This window comes from Silene latifolia, chromosome 1 (genome assembly GCF_048544455.1).
Source record: "Silene latifolia isolate original U9 population chromosome 1, ASM4854445v1, whole genome shotgun sequence".
Taxonomy (NCBI): Eukaryota; Viridiplantae; Streptophyta; class Magnoliopsida; order Caryophyllales; family Caryophyllaceae; genus Silene; species Silene latifolia.
In genome coordinates this window covers 141587794-141602129 of record NC_133526.1, presented here as the reverse complement: position 1 = coordinate 141602129, position 14336 = coordinate 141587794, and positions in this window count along the sequence as shown.

Here is a 14336-nt window from a genome sequence, read left to right as displayed (position 1 = left end):
GTATTAAGCAGATTAAATTCATATTTATGCAAATTTATGTAACATGTCTCATAAGGAGTAACTACTCACATTCCTAGATAAACTGGTCATGGATGTCACCAGTTATAAGCTCTAAATAACTCAGAATATATAAGTAGCTTGCCAAAACTCTAAGTCAAGTCTCAAGTCCAGCAAGAAATTAACGAAAACTCGTAGATATGCATATACGATTCTACTAATAACATGTTAATTAGCAAGGCTTAGGCATAAACAAATACAAATGCAACGTCATCATGGAAATACTACTGTTCCGACTCGACCTATATGCCAAAGTAAACGTGCATTTTTTTGAAATTTTCTGAAATTTTTCAATTTTTTTCGTGAATTTTGTATATATATAAAGAAATAAACAACAATGCAAGACAAAATGTAAACGTGAATGCAAGCAAATGAAATGCAACGCAAAACCCTTCCGCAAACCAAATCGCACAATGTCCCCATTGTGCAAAATCATGTAATGAAATAAAAAAGAGAAACGGGAATTTGCGTTAAATTAAACAAACAAGACATGAAGTGGAAATCGGGAACTCACAAGACTTTAAGCGCAGCAAAAGGAAACCTCCCCAAACCAGCGTGAGCTAGGAGGTTTCAGTAGCCAGCAGTGCTACCAATTAGTACCTGAAAGACAAACAAATACCACGCATAAAACCAAGAAAACAATAATGAAGCGGTAATTATGTGCACAATAGAAGAAAAGTAGAAGAAATAAGTAATATGACGGAAGATAAAGTGGAGTAGAAAACTCCCTCAATTCCGCAAATCGACCAAACACATCAGGGGAGAGGTCGTGAACCGGTACAGCAGTGCAGGGCGGTCGATCGACCATAGAAGGCAGTCGATCGACCAGAGTGAACAGGAACAGAAGCTCCTGGAACTGTGCAGCCAGTCGATCGACCATATAGACCAGTCGATCGACTGAAAATACTGCTGTAACTTCTGTTTTCTTCGCATTTGCTCAATAACTTGAGCTAATGAGGTCTAAAAACCTGCAAATACACATAATAACGCGCCCAAAAATTGCGCAAAACCCAGAGTAACAGTCTAAAGGTCTTTAAATCCTAAGAAAACCAAATTAAAGAGCGAAGTCTCGCGCACACGAAAAATGATAAATAGTCTAAAAGCAATAAACAGTCTTTAAAAGGTCTAAGAAACGAATCAACGGAAACTGCGGAAAATTTCCGACCAAGGCTTCTGTCTACATGAAGTAGCTTCCGCAGTGCTCATCTCAGAAGCTGGACTCCATTCTACTCCGACTGGGATGCTCAATGGATCATCTCTAGCATCTTCCAAAGCATGGCCATCATCTTCTAGCTCCTCACACTCAAGATCCGACTTCGAAATTTTGACTGGCTCCTTCTTCTTGGCCTCCTCATCTGGCTCCTCGTCAGTTGCATAGCTCAGACATCCCAGACCGCCTCTCTAAACAATGGGCTCCTTCTCAGCTGGAGCAACGAGCGGTTCTTCCTTCCCTAAACCGGTTCCTGCAACATTTAAAACAAGAGAATTGTCCTCCATATTGCTCCCAATATGGGGCGGAGGTGTCATAACAGGAATAGGTACAGGTAAGGAAGTGGGAATGTCAGAAAGCACAAAATAAGATTTCTTTTCAGAAATCATATTACAGGTCATGGGCCACATGGGGTCTTTCTTCCTAGGGGACTAGGCAAACATAATAGAATGCTTCCCTACCTTAAATTTCAAAGTTCTTTCCCCTACATCAATTATTGCACCAGCAGTGTGCAAAAACGGTCTTCCCAAAATAATTGGGGTGTTGACATCTTCAGGAATATCCAAAACAAGAAAGTCAACGGGAAAAAAGAACTTTTCAATTTGAACAGGCACATTCTCTAAGACCCTCTTGGCCGAATCGCTGAACGGTCACCATTTGCACGGTCATGTCAGTAATGGCAAATCTAGTCAATCCCAACTTCTTAGCCAGACTCAAAGGCATAACAGTGACACTAGCCCCTAAATCACATAATGCCTTCTCGATTGAGAAGGTACCAATATTGCAGGGGACAGAGAAACTACCTGAGTCAGACAGTTTATGAGTAGCAGTGTGAGTTAAGTACGAACTAGACTCTTCAGTTAAATGTACTGACTCCACAACATTCAAAGACCTCTTCTTAGCTAGCAATTGTCTCATAAACTTCATATATGCAGGAATTTGATTAACTAGCTCTAAGAAAGGAATTTGCACGTTAAGACTATGCACGACATCTTTAAATTTATCGAATGTTACCTCATCTTTGGTCGGCACTAGTCTTTCTGGATAAGGGGCTGTCAGAAGTAGCTTTGCCCTCTCCTCTAGGTCTCTTATACCGGCATCAGTGGACTTAGGCTGAAAATCCACTACTTTGTCATTGTTGTAACTTGACCCTTCTTCAGACCGTCCCAGGAATGAACCATTGACCGTCGTAAGGTCATACTTTGGAACCGGGACTGACCCATCAGCATTCGGGTCTTGCCTCAATAATTTTTGAGTCGTCTCATCCCGAAACAAGAAATCCCTCAAGTTATCTGGCATTGAAGGACGAATTGGCTCATCATCAGCAGCATCGTCGGTCGATCGACCAGTGTGGTCGGTCGATCGACTGATTTCTTCTTTTCCAGAATGAACAGAGAGATCAGAAGGTGTCACTGAGGATCGTGGAGTGGTCGATCGACTAGGTGATGCGGTCGATCGACCGGAATCGCTGCTGTCCGTCTTCTTCTCGCTCTTTTTCTTCTTTCCTTTTCCAGCAGCTTTCTTAGGTCCATCAAGAGCGGACCCGCTCCTCAGCGTCATTGCATGTACGGTCTCAATACGCTGATTCATAGAGTGAAATTTACTCGGTATCTCAGTTGCAGTCTTGTCTAATGTAGCAATTTGAGATATCAGCTTCGTGATTAAGGCCTGGTTTGCTGCATTACTCTTCTGTACCTCCACCATAAGCAAGTTTGCACTAGACTCGTCAACTCGCAACTTCGTTTTTCAACTCTTCTTTGTGACGGAGTGGATGGTAGTGGGGCTTCATAAGGAGGCTCATATGGTTGCTGCGGTGAAGTAGAAGCGTAATTATACGAATTGTCGAGCTGAAGTTGATGGAAAGCAAACATCTTCTCATTAGGGTACCTGCATGCCTTAGGTGTGTGTCTAACTCCGCCGCATCTCCCACAAAACAACACCTGCTGCTCCTGAGAATGGAACATGAGTGGATTCTCCTGAAGTACTGCAAATAAACAACACTAAAGAAGAAGATAAGAACTGCCTCAAGGTACTCAGTCTTCCCTTGAGGCGAAAAACAGACTAAAATGAAAAACAACTAAAACTAGCGCTGCCTCCCCGGCAACGGCGCCAAAATTTGATAACTGTCGAAGTGAGTACCAAAAATAATATTTATAAAACCAAACTACTACTAGCAAGCGGTAGTAAGGGTCGATCTGCAGGGAGGTAGGGAGATAATAGTTGTTTCTAATCTTAGTCTAAGGGTAACAGTTGTGGGGGTTTTAATATGGAAAGAATCTAAGTCTAATAACATAAATTAAATAAGCAAATTAAAGTACCAAAAGATGTAAACAACGATAAAAGAAATGCTAAGACGGTCGGTTCACTATAGCTGCGATGGCACAAAATCCTAGTTAACTTCGAAATACGGTCGCGAAGGATGGGGAAAACAAGTCCTCTCGGTCCATGTCAAATAGTAGCTACCTCTCGGCCTATGCTACTAATCCCTAAGTCTCATTAATACTAACTCTCGTTCTCGATTAATGATTCCTAATGCAAACTAAATCACGTTATCTCTCGATCTTAGCAATTTAGTCATTTTAATTCGTTAATTATTGTCCATTCCTATCTCTCGATCTACGGGATGGTCAAGTTTAAGCATCTATCAAGTCTCCTCTCGGTCTCATTTAAAGATAAAGCACTTAACGAAACAAACAAAGCAAAACCAGACGCGAAGTCAGTCGATCGACCAGCTACCCCAGTCGATCGACCAACCCGCTCAGTCGACCGACTAGTTAAGCCAGTCGATCGACCAAGCCCAAATGTGAGGTCACCTATTCTAATGCCATCTACGCCATAGATCCCCTACATCTTAGCAAAGGATACTTAGCTACTCATACTAGAAATAATGGAAGCAACAAAATCAACAATTAAAGCAAATGAATTCATACTTGAATTAATAAAATGAACAATTAACATAAAACGATAAATTTGGCTTCGGGAGATCTAACCTAGCAATTCTTATACTATGAAGGAAAGCAGTAAAACTGAATAAAGGAACAGAGGATACCGTGTAAAGGAATTGAAGGGAGAAGATCGAAAACTGAATGCGAAACTAGAGACTTTATTAATGGAAATAATCTAAACTAATGTATCTGTAGAACTCGATGATCAAACTGAATGCTTATTCTGAAAACTAAGGATACATTATATAGAAATAATCCTGTGTAACCTTTATTCCTAAACCTAATCACAATGGGCTTTGGAATTCTCGATCTTTTATTTTGCGTCAAACCCGTGGAGTGGTCGATCGACCATAGTACCCAGTCGATCGACCAAAGGTGCTGTACAGAATTGCATTCTGACGATTCCTGCAGCGCGCACCGATCTTAAAACAGCTTCCATTTCTTCGTTACTTGGTCAAATCAGGCGTTCTATGCGGCGTTGGAAAGCTAAGAGGATAAGATTTCACCTCCAATTGGAATCACTCGATTATCTGCTCTAAAACTCGAGATATAGCCATCTGAATGAGGCTGCAATATCGTGAAATGCTTCTTTGCTTGTTAAACACGTACGCACCCTTGCTTTTGCTATCTTTAGGCCTTGAAACGCGCACCAAGCTCATTCATTGAGTAAATACTCCATGTCAAATGTAATGCTAAGTACTTAGGGACGGATTTGGCTCGATTTCTACTCATTCCCGCATAAATCTGCAATATTACATAAAAATACGAAAGTAGACAAAATGGGACAAATAGTAGCATAAACTACATAAATGAGCTCCGAAATGCGTGCAAAATAGGGCGTAAAACAACATATTTAGGACACGCATCAAGCGCGACCTGGAGCGTGAGCTAGCACAGTCCCAGGAGGAGACGGCTCGCCTGCTGAGGTAGTTGGAGGTCAGAGATGCCGAGTTTACCGCTCTTGAGGCCAGGGTCACCGAGCGAGGTGGTGACCAGGAGTAGTTGTCTTTTTTTGTTGCTTCTGTTGTTGTCGTCGGCTGTACTGCACACATTTTGTACATTTTGGACTTCATTTTGGACTTGTTTTGGGCAAGAGCCCCCAGTTTGATGTACATATAACATTTTGGTTGTATATATGATGGCCTGAGTGCCTTTGCTGCTGGGTTGTATGTTCGCTCCTGCAGGTTAGCTTTGAACAGGTTTGGTAGATGACGGTTTACGCCGTCATGCTGCCGAATTTTACGTAGAAACTGCACATAGAACACATATTGTACATATAGCTTAAACTAGCTCAAAACAAAGAAAAGGCCTAAAAATGCAAAAACTTAACTAGAAATGAGCGAAAAAATTTGCCGAAAAATGACCGGATCGAACGGTATGGAGGGCTACCCTCTAAAAAAGCGAAAAAAGGAAATGTACAAGTTTGAAATGAAATGTGAAACGGGAGTGAAATGATTCCCCTAAAAAAGAAAATAAAATGACATGGGTAAGTGTGCTTATTTGACAAAAATGTCGATTTTATCTTGAAAAGCGTGCCCGGAAAATTAGGAAACATAAAATATGGTAATTTGACGGAATTACCAAAATAATAGCCTATTAGGAATAGGAAATTATATCAAGAGGAATTAGGAAAGATCCAGCGCGGAAAAAATCACATAAATTCTCTGAGGAAGACGCGCAGCAGGAGCTGTGACCCTTCGAAGAAGCGTAGCACCCCAGTTAGCCAGTTCTGACGGATTTTAGGAAACAACTTTTAGTATAAATATAGACGTCGAGGGAGCTTTTATTCACATAATTCTTCCGTCCTTCTTCCGTCTATTATATAAAACTCTCCTATTACATAGAAAAAATTTACAAATCCTGGATGTCTTGGAAAATCGCCTCAAAGATTGGACAAACGAATTTACAAACGTCGAGAAGCATGATATGGGTGCTTTCAATTTGGGGTCAATCTTGAGTATAAAACTGGTGAAGGTTGTAAAACCATTCTTAGATGCTTGTCTCGAATATTGGGACCCTAATTTCCACGTGTTTGCTTTTCCTTGAGGTGACATCTGTCCTTTTCCTGAGCAAATTGCTGCAATTGGAGGATGGGACCCAGAAAATATGCCTGCTATACCCTCTAGCTCTCAGGGGTACAAAAGCAAATTTAGAGATTTACTTGGACTGACTAAAGCTGAGGTTGACCGTCTCGTAACCTCAAAAGGAGTCTGTATGCGTGACTCTATTGATCGATTCATAAATAGGGAAGACCCTTTTATCTCTTATATGGCGAGGCGTAGTGCATTCGGGTTTGGCCTACTGCATGGTTATGTCCTCCAAGGGCATGTTGATAAGGAAATGAGGGGATCCTCGTTACTTGAGCTTGATTGAGCAAATGGAGCTGCGCAGGAGTCCAGCTTGTCTGTGCCTAGGGGAGATCCTTTTGGGGCTGGATAACAGGAAAGCCAACCGCGAGCTTCCTTATTTGGGAAGTCCTATCATTTTGCAGGTAAGAACGCAACCTTTATTTTTCTTCGTCGGTTTTTTTTCTTTTTTTCTTTTTCTTTTTCTTTTTTGGTTGGATACTAATTCCCGTCTTTGGTAGGTTTGGCTCATGGAGCGTCTACGGTTGATCGAGCCCCTGGCTAATGTTCCTGGATATCATGCTAGGTCGATTGCGATGAGGACCAGACTCTAGATGGTGGACTTCACTCGGGTTTGCAACTATTGGGAGAAGAAGTTGAAAAATGAAGGTGGTCCTCTGATCAGATGGGTTGTGCCATGGTGGCATCTTTAGTCAGTTACTGGAGTGTCATCCTTAGATCCTACTCGATCGGTACGCATTCCTGGCTTGGAATTCATGGTATGCATCTTCCCGGAGAGATTGATTAGGCAGGTGGGCCTTTAACAGAAGATTCCTAAGCTTGATACCGTTCCTCAGACTGCAGTGGCACATACTACCGAGAGTCGTAGAGAGTGGGTCCTCAAGTGGGCTCAGCGAAATATGTGGTTCCTACATTCTTCTTTTAGTTCATTGTGGGTATCAGATTCTTAATTGCAGTGGAGGAATGCTACCACTCCCGAGGAGCGCGAGAAATTGTGGAAGCGTGAGCCTGTTAACTACAAGATTCATGAGGTAGTAAAGGAGAACCATAAATATTTGACTGAGGGGGAGGAAGAAGCCGGATTCCGAGTTGTTCATCCGTCAAAGAAACCGAAGACTTCTCCTGCCGCAGAGATGGTGGTTCATCGAAATGGTAAAGCTAGACCGCGAGAGAGACCTTTGGTGATTAGGTCCGAGATAGCACAGAAGCGCCCGGCTCGTGGTCGAGATAAAAAGTATGATAAAAATGACAAAGGCAAGGGAAAGATGGAAGAATAGCCTAAGTCGTAGTATTATTTACTATTATTATTAGTTGTACTAGATGTGGAGTTTTTTAGAATCCTAGCCTATTTATTATTTTATTTTATTTTCAGCATTTTTATATTATGTGGCGTATTATTATTATTTATGGAGGAAAAATGAGTAAAAGATTACTTAGTTATGAAACTATTGTGATTTCCCTTTTATTATTCTTGTCGAATTTCAAATGCAAATGCAAATGTCCTTCTATTTACATTTAAAATAATGGGTTGTATCCTGTGAAGGATTGCCTACGTATTCATTTTAAAAATGAAATCAAACCCTTGCGCGTAGTTCGAGTAAATGTAAAAGAATAATTGTTCTAAGCAAGAGCTTGTAGTGAACTTAGAAATTGAGCATGAGCCATACTTACTCCTAAAACACAATTCGATTAATTTGATGATATGAGGATGACGAATTGTCAAAATACAAGAGCAAGGTGACATGAGCTTTATTTCAGCGGGCCAGGGGCCGTGTTTTATTTCTTGTCGCATGAGCGACACGTGGATGTTACGCGTGGCACGTTTTTGTCCTATTCTAGGCATAATATCGTTTTAGTTGGTCGAAGTTAGTTGGGTTAGCAAATTCGTTCCCATCTAGGTCTTTTATTCTAACCTCACCCCCCGGGATTATGGACTTGACCAAGAACGGTACGGCCTAGTTGGGTTTAAACTTTCCTCGTGGATCGACAGATAGAAGAGCTCTAACTGATTTGAGGACTAAATCTCCTTCTTTGATGTTTATAGGCTTAACCCTTTTGTTGAAGGCTCGTTTGATACGTGCCTGATACATTTGCACATTATGTAATGCGCGCAATCGTCGTTCATCCAAGAGGATGAGTTCTTCATATCTATCTTTCTTCCAATCGGCTTCTGGAATTTGACTTTCGAGTAGAATGCGTAAGGATGGGATTTCTAGCTCAGCTGGTTGCACAGCTTCCATGGCGTAAGTCAAATAGAAAGGAGTAGCCCCAGTGGGAATCCTAACGGATGTGCGATATCCTCATAAGGCGAATGGTATCTTACTTGGCCAATCTCGATAATTATCGATCATTTTCTTGAGATTTGTGACAACATTCTTGTTGGCTGCCTCCACTGCGCCATTAGTTTGTGGTCTGTACGGCGAGGAGTGGTGGTGTTTGATTTTGTACTTGGCTAGCAATTGTTCAATCTCAGCCTGGAAATGTGACCCATTGTCACTGATGATCTCATGTGGGCAACCATATCGACAGATGATATTGGTTTGTATGAACTTGGCCACGTTCTTGGCTGTGAGACTAGTGTACGATGTTGCTTCTACCCATTTTGTGAAATAGTCGATAGCCACCAAAATGAAACAGTGACCTCCTATTCCGGCTGGGGTGATGTTCCCGATGATGTCGATTCCCCAAGCAAAAAATGGTCAAGGAGATGTCATGGTTTAGAGTAGTGAAGGAGGGACGTGTTGCACATTCCCGAAGATTTGGCAGGTGTGATAATGTCTGACATATTTGATGCAATCGGATTCCATTGTGGTCCAATAAAACCCCAAACACGTGATTTTCTTTGCCATCATTGGTCCACTCATGTAAGGGCCACATTCTCCATCATGGACTACTTCCATCACTTTCTGTTCCTGTGAATGATCAAGGCAACGCAAGACTACACCAAGAGGTGTTCTTTTATATAATTCTCCTTGCATAAGGATGTATTGAGAGGCGAGTAGGCGTATAGCACATTGTCCTCTCTTATCCATATCCGACGGATAGGTGCCTTTGAGCTTGAAATTTAGAATGGCTTGAAACCAAGGTTCACCTGGGCTTTCTTCTTCATATGTGATTTGGTGCATATAAGCTGGTTATGACCGTCATTCGATGCATAAAGGCATCTCTACCATATTGTCTGGCATGTTAATCAGAGATGCAAGTTTTGCAAGAGCGTCTGCAAACTGATTTTCTTCTCGAGGTAGGTGTAGATAGGTCACTTGATCGAAGAATTGGGCAAGTTGGTCTATCCTGGCCTGATAAGGTGCTAGAATTTCACTTCGAATTTTCCAAGATACCGTAATTTGGTTGATGATCAAGGATGAATCTCCGTGAACTCGAAGATTCTTCATGCCTAAACCTACTACCGCTTGTAGCCCAATAAGGCAAGCTTCGTATTCTGCTACGTTATTTGTCACCTCAAAGTCGAGTTTAACAGAGAGTGGTGTATGCTCGCCTTCAGGAGAAATGAGCAATACTCCTATTCCAAATCCTCTTAAAATTCGATGCTCCATAAAAATAAAGGTCCCAAGAGTCTACATTGGTTTGGAGTATATCCTCATCTGGAAATGACCATGTGTCAACTGCTTGGGTGTCGTTGATGGGATTATCTGCGAAGAACTCGGCAACGACGCTCCCTTTTATAACCTTCAGGGGTACGTATTTGAGATCGAACTCTGAGAGCATTAAAGTCCATCTTGGCAATCGTCCGCTGAGAACGGGTTTTTCGAAGAGGTATTTGACAGGATCCATTTTGGAGTACACCTTGACGGAGTAGCTAAGCATGTAATGGCGTAGCTTCTTTGTTGCCCACACAAGAGTGAGGCATATCTTTTCGAGCGGTATGTCCTTGCATTCATACTCCAAGAACTTCTTACTAAGGTAGTACATAGCTCTCTCTTATTTTCCGACGGTTTGTGCTAGCATAGCCCCCATGTCTGTTTCAGTCACTGTGAGATATAAACCAAGAGGTTGATCTCGTTGAGGAGACATGAGCACTGGTAGTTTGGCCAGTATCTCCTTGATTTTGTCAAACGCCTTTTGACAGTCGTCATCCCATATGGTGTGATCTGTTTTCTTTAGCTTTTTGAAGATAGGTTCATAGATCATGGTAAGTTTCGATATGAATCGACTTATATATTGCACCTTGCCTAAAAATCCTATAACTTCCTTTTTTGTCTGAGGTTGTGGCATTTCGATTAGAGCTTTGATTTTAGAAGGGTCAATTTCTATACCTCGTTGACCGACGACTGATGTGACCATAATTAGCGCACATTTAGTCCCCTAATTTAGCCTATTTTTCATACTGTTATAAAATTTTATGGCCATTTTATCCGTCAAAACCTTCCTATTTGCTTTTCTATCGCATTTCATATGTTTTGTAGAAAAGGAGATAATAAGGCGGAAATTCCCGTCTTTTCATGCATATTTGGAAGCTACTTGACGATAATAGATGGACTAGTATGAAGGGGAAGCAAGGACTAAAGACCAATCTCGAAAGAATAAAATGGAATTGAGCAAAAAGGGAAGAAACGAAGAAGAACCACTGCTGAAGAACAATCCGAACGGATTGTCTGAAATCCGCCCGTCCCATCACCACAATCCGAGCGTCCTGCTCTCTAATCCGCTCGGATTTCCCCGCTAGAATCCGTTCGGATTCCCCTGAATCCGCTCGGATCCCCTTACCAGAATCCGGCCGTCCCGACTTCCATCCGCACGGATTGTAGCACAGCACGTTTTCATTCTTCTAGCAACGATAAGAGAAGCCCTTCTCTCGGACAATCCCGGAGTCTCCTTGCTCAACTTAAAAAGTGTAATTACTAGTTTAGCCCTTAGTTAACCTAATGCATCCCACCTAATTTCACTATAAATACCCCATCTTTGTAATTAATCAAGCATGAAGTTTTTAGAGTAGAAAATCCTTCTTTAGATTAGATTAGGAGTAGATTAGAATAGATTACTCTTTAATCTTTCCACAAATTACACATTAATCTCTCTTTAATTATTGTTCAAGTTTATTATTCAAGTTTATTATTGGGTAATTGAAGATTATTGGGTTTATTGGGAGATTGACAACCTTCCATCAATCATCAAGTTTCTTCTATTATTCTTTGCATTATTGTTTTGGAATCTCCATAGGTATAATCCTCTTAATCCTTGTTTTAATTATTGTTAATCTTTCTTACTTGTTCATCATGTTTTACCTTGTTAATATGATTGACAACCTTGTTAGCATGTTAAACTTGATAATGAGTGAGTAGTTTCCTTAGCTAGGATTAATGGGTAATTAGGGGAAACCAACATGGGATTGATTCATGCTTAATCTAATATGTTCACATGATTAAATTGCTTGCTTGTTGTGATGTCAACTTTATGCACATGTTATGTTTGATGAAATGCTAAGCCTATGAATCCTTGCATTTTTACCATCTCTTATCTACTCAACTTGACTTGTAAGACATAAACCAACTCGAGTCTTGTTAGACCATGCATAGAAGTTGAATAGGAGGAAAGTAAGTCGACTTGTAGGTGTTGTACAATCTAATCGATTCGGCTCTGGGACCCAACTCTTCCTAAGAACCGTAAGATATAACCCAACTCGGTTCCTCCACAACATTAATTGCTTGCAACCTTGTAAACATGTTTGTATGATCAACACCATGAATCCCGTATGACCCCATGATATCCTAGCACTTTTAAGCAATTGTTTACATCTTTCCTTTCATTGTTTGTTCTACTTTATTGCTTTTATTAGTCTAGAAACAACTACAAACCCAAACAAATTGTGACACTAGCATAAATTGAGATAGATAGACTTAGAACCCAAAGCACACCGTCCCATGGATCGACCTCGACTTACCGCTAACTAGTAGTTTGTTGAGTATTATAAATGTGTTTGATTGAGAGCCCCGACGACACGCTCCTCATCAAAATGGCGCCGTTGCCGGGGATGGTGCTATGTGATTAAGTTCTTACTTGTTTGTCTATTTTAATTGTGCTTTAGCCTTGAGGAACTTGTTCCTCAAGGTTCGTTTTTACCGTTTTATTGTAGTTTCCATGTTTGTAGTTGCATCTTTTTCTTGGTTAAGATGATGACCCAAGACTTGACATATGGAGTATGTGGTGGATTTTTTGAGTATGACTATGGGTATGGGGAGTTTGAGGAGCAAGTCAACACAAACCTACCTTATTATTTGTACAACAAAAATCCTAACCACTACCCCAATTTTTCCCACCAAAATCACCACACCCAATATCAACAACAACCACCCACCCAATACCCATTTCACAATGAACTTCAGTTGCCACAATACAACCACTTTCACACCTACCCACAACAAGAAGATGAACCCATTGAAAATGTGATTCTCCAAATGATGGGAGATCAACAAAACTTCTTCAAACAAATGCTAGAGGAGAGCCAAAAGAGGGACAATGTTCTTCAAGGCATTGTTGCCCAATGTGAGGAGTTGGAGATTCAAATTGCCCAAGTGAAAGAATCCCAAGAAACCACCCTTCACCACTCCTTGGACATTGACCATGAATGTGAGTTTGAAGGAGTTACCTTTGATGAGAAGTGGGAAGAGCCAACCTCTTTGGGCTCTTATGAGTATGAAAGTGTGGTATTTGATGATGAAGACATGAGGTTGAGTAAGCCAAATACTCTTAGCCTTTGTGAGTATGAGGGTGTGTCATTTGAAGTAGATGTTGAGGTGTTGGAGAATGAGTTGGTGAAGAAGAGTGAAGCCCCTATTTATGATTCATATGGAGAAAGTGATGATGATGCATCTATGGAAGAAGATGATGAGGGAAATATGGACTCAAATGATGAAGGGAGTTATGGGATTAGCTTTCTTGAGGAACCCATCCTTGAGAAGTTTGAAGATTGCTTCGATGAAGAGGAGGAATGCCTTCATGAGAACCTTTTTGCACCCACTATGGAGCCCATGATAGTTGGAGATGACATTATGGACCTTCTCACGAAAGTCAAATCGTCATACAAGAATTACTTAGTGGGGAAGCTCAAAGAAAAGGTTAACAAGGAGTCTATATGTGGAAATTTGGCATCCACTATCCCAACTCCTAAGACATCCCATCATCAATGCCATGAAAGTTCGCCTTATATCCTTGGAGAATTGACTAGTCCAAGCATTTGCATCATCAAATTTGGAAGAAATAGGAGCAACCAAAAAAGCCCCCATGACAAGAATCTCAAGTTTGCTAGTTTCAAGAGCCGGGAAGGCCATCATCCTAAAGCAAAGAAGAAGGGGAAGGAGTTCAAAGGGAGGTCCCTCATGGATTGGCCCTACTTCATTTTGAAATGGTTCAAGACTTATTCATGCTTACTTGAGGACCATTCACAAACCTTTGATCAACTATTGAGAGCATTGAGCTCCATGGATAATGGAATTCAAACGAGTTTGGTGGAGTCCTCCCTCAAACCACCATTTGTAAGATATCCTTTCCTTTAACTTTGCATTACATTTCCACTTGCATTTAGTTATTTACATTTACACTTAGCTTGCATTTGTATTATATTTCATATTGCATTTACATTAGTTAGTTTATATAGTGTATATCTCACATGATTCATGTAGATAGTTGCATATAGACTAGAATTCATGCATAATCACTAATGACCAATCCTATTCTTTTCTACACTAGAAATAGTGTTTAAATCGGTTTGGGGAGGTTTGATCATAAGTGACCATAGTTTAAATCATGCATCATATAGTATAGTTTAGATTGCATTCATTTGTTATATATGTCATATAAAATTGCATTTAGTTAGAGCATGCATTCATTCATTCCATATTGCATTTGTACTTTATTTCAAAAAATCAAAAATCCAAAAACATGTATTTCTTTTTCATTCCTACTCCTACATGTACATTGAGGACAATGTCCAAAATAAAGTGGGGGATGGGAATTTATATTTCAAAAAAAATATACATAAAAATTGAAAAATTTCGAAAAATCCCAAAAATATGTCTTTTA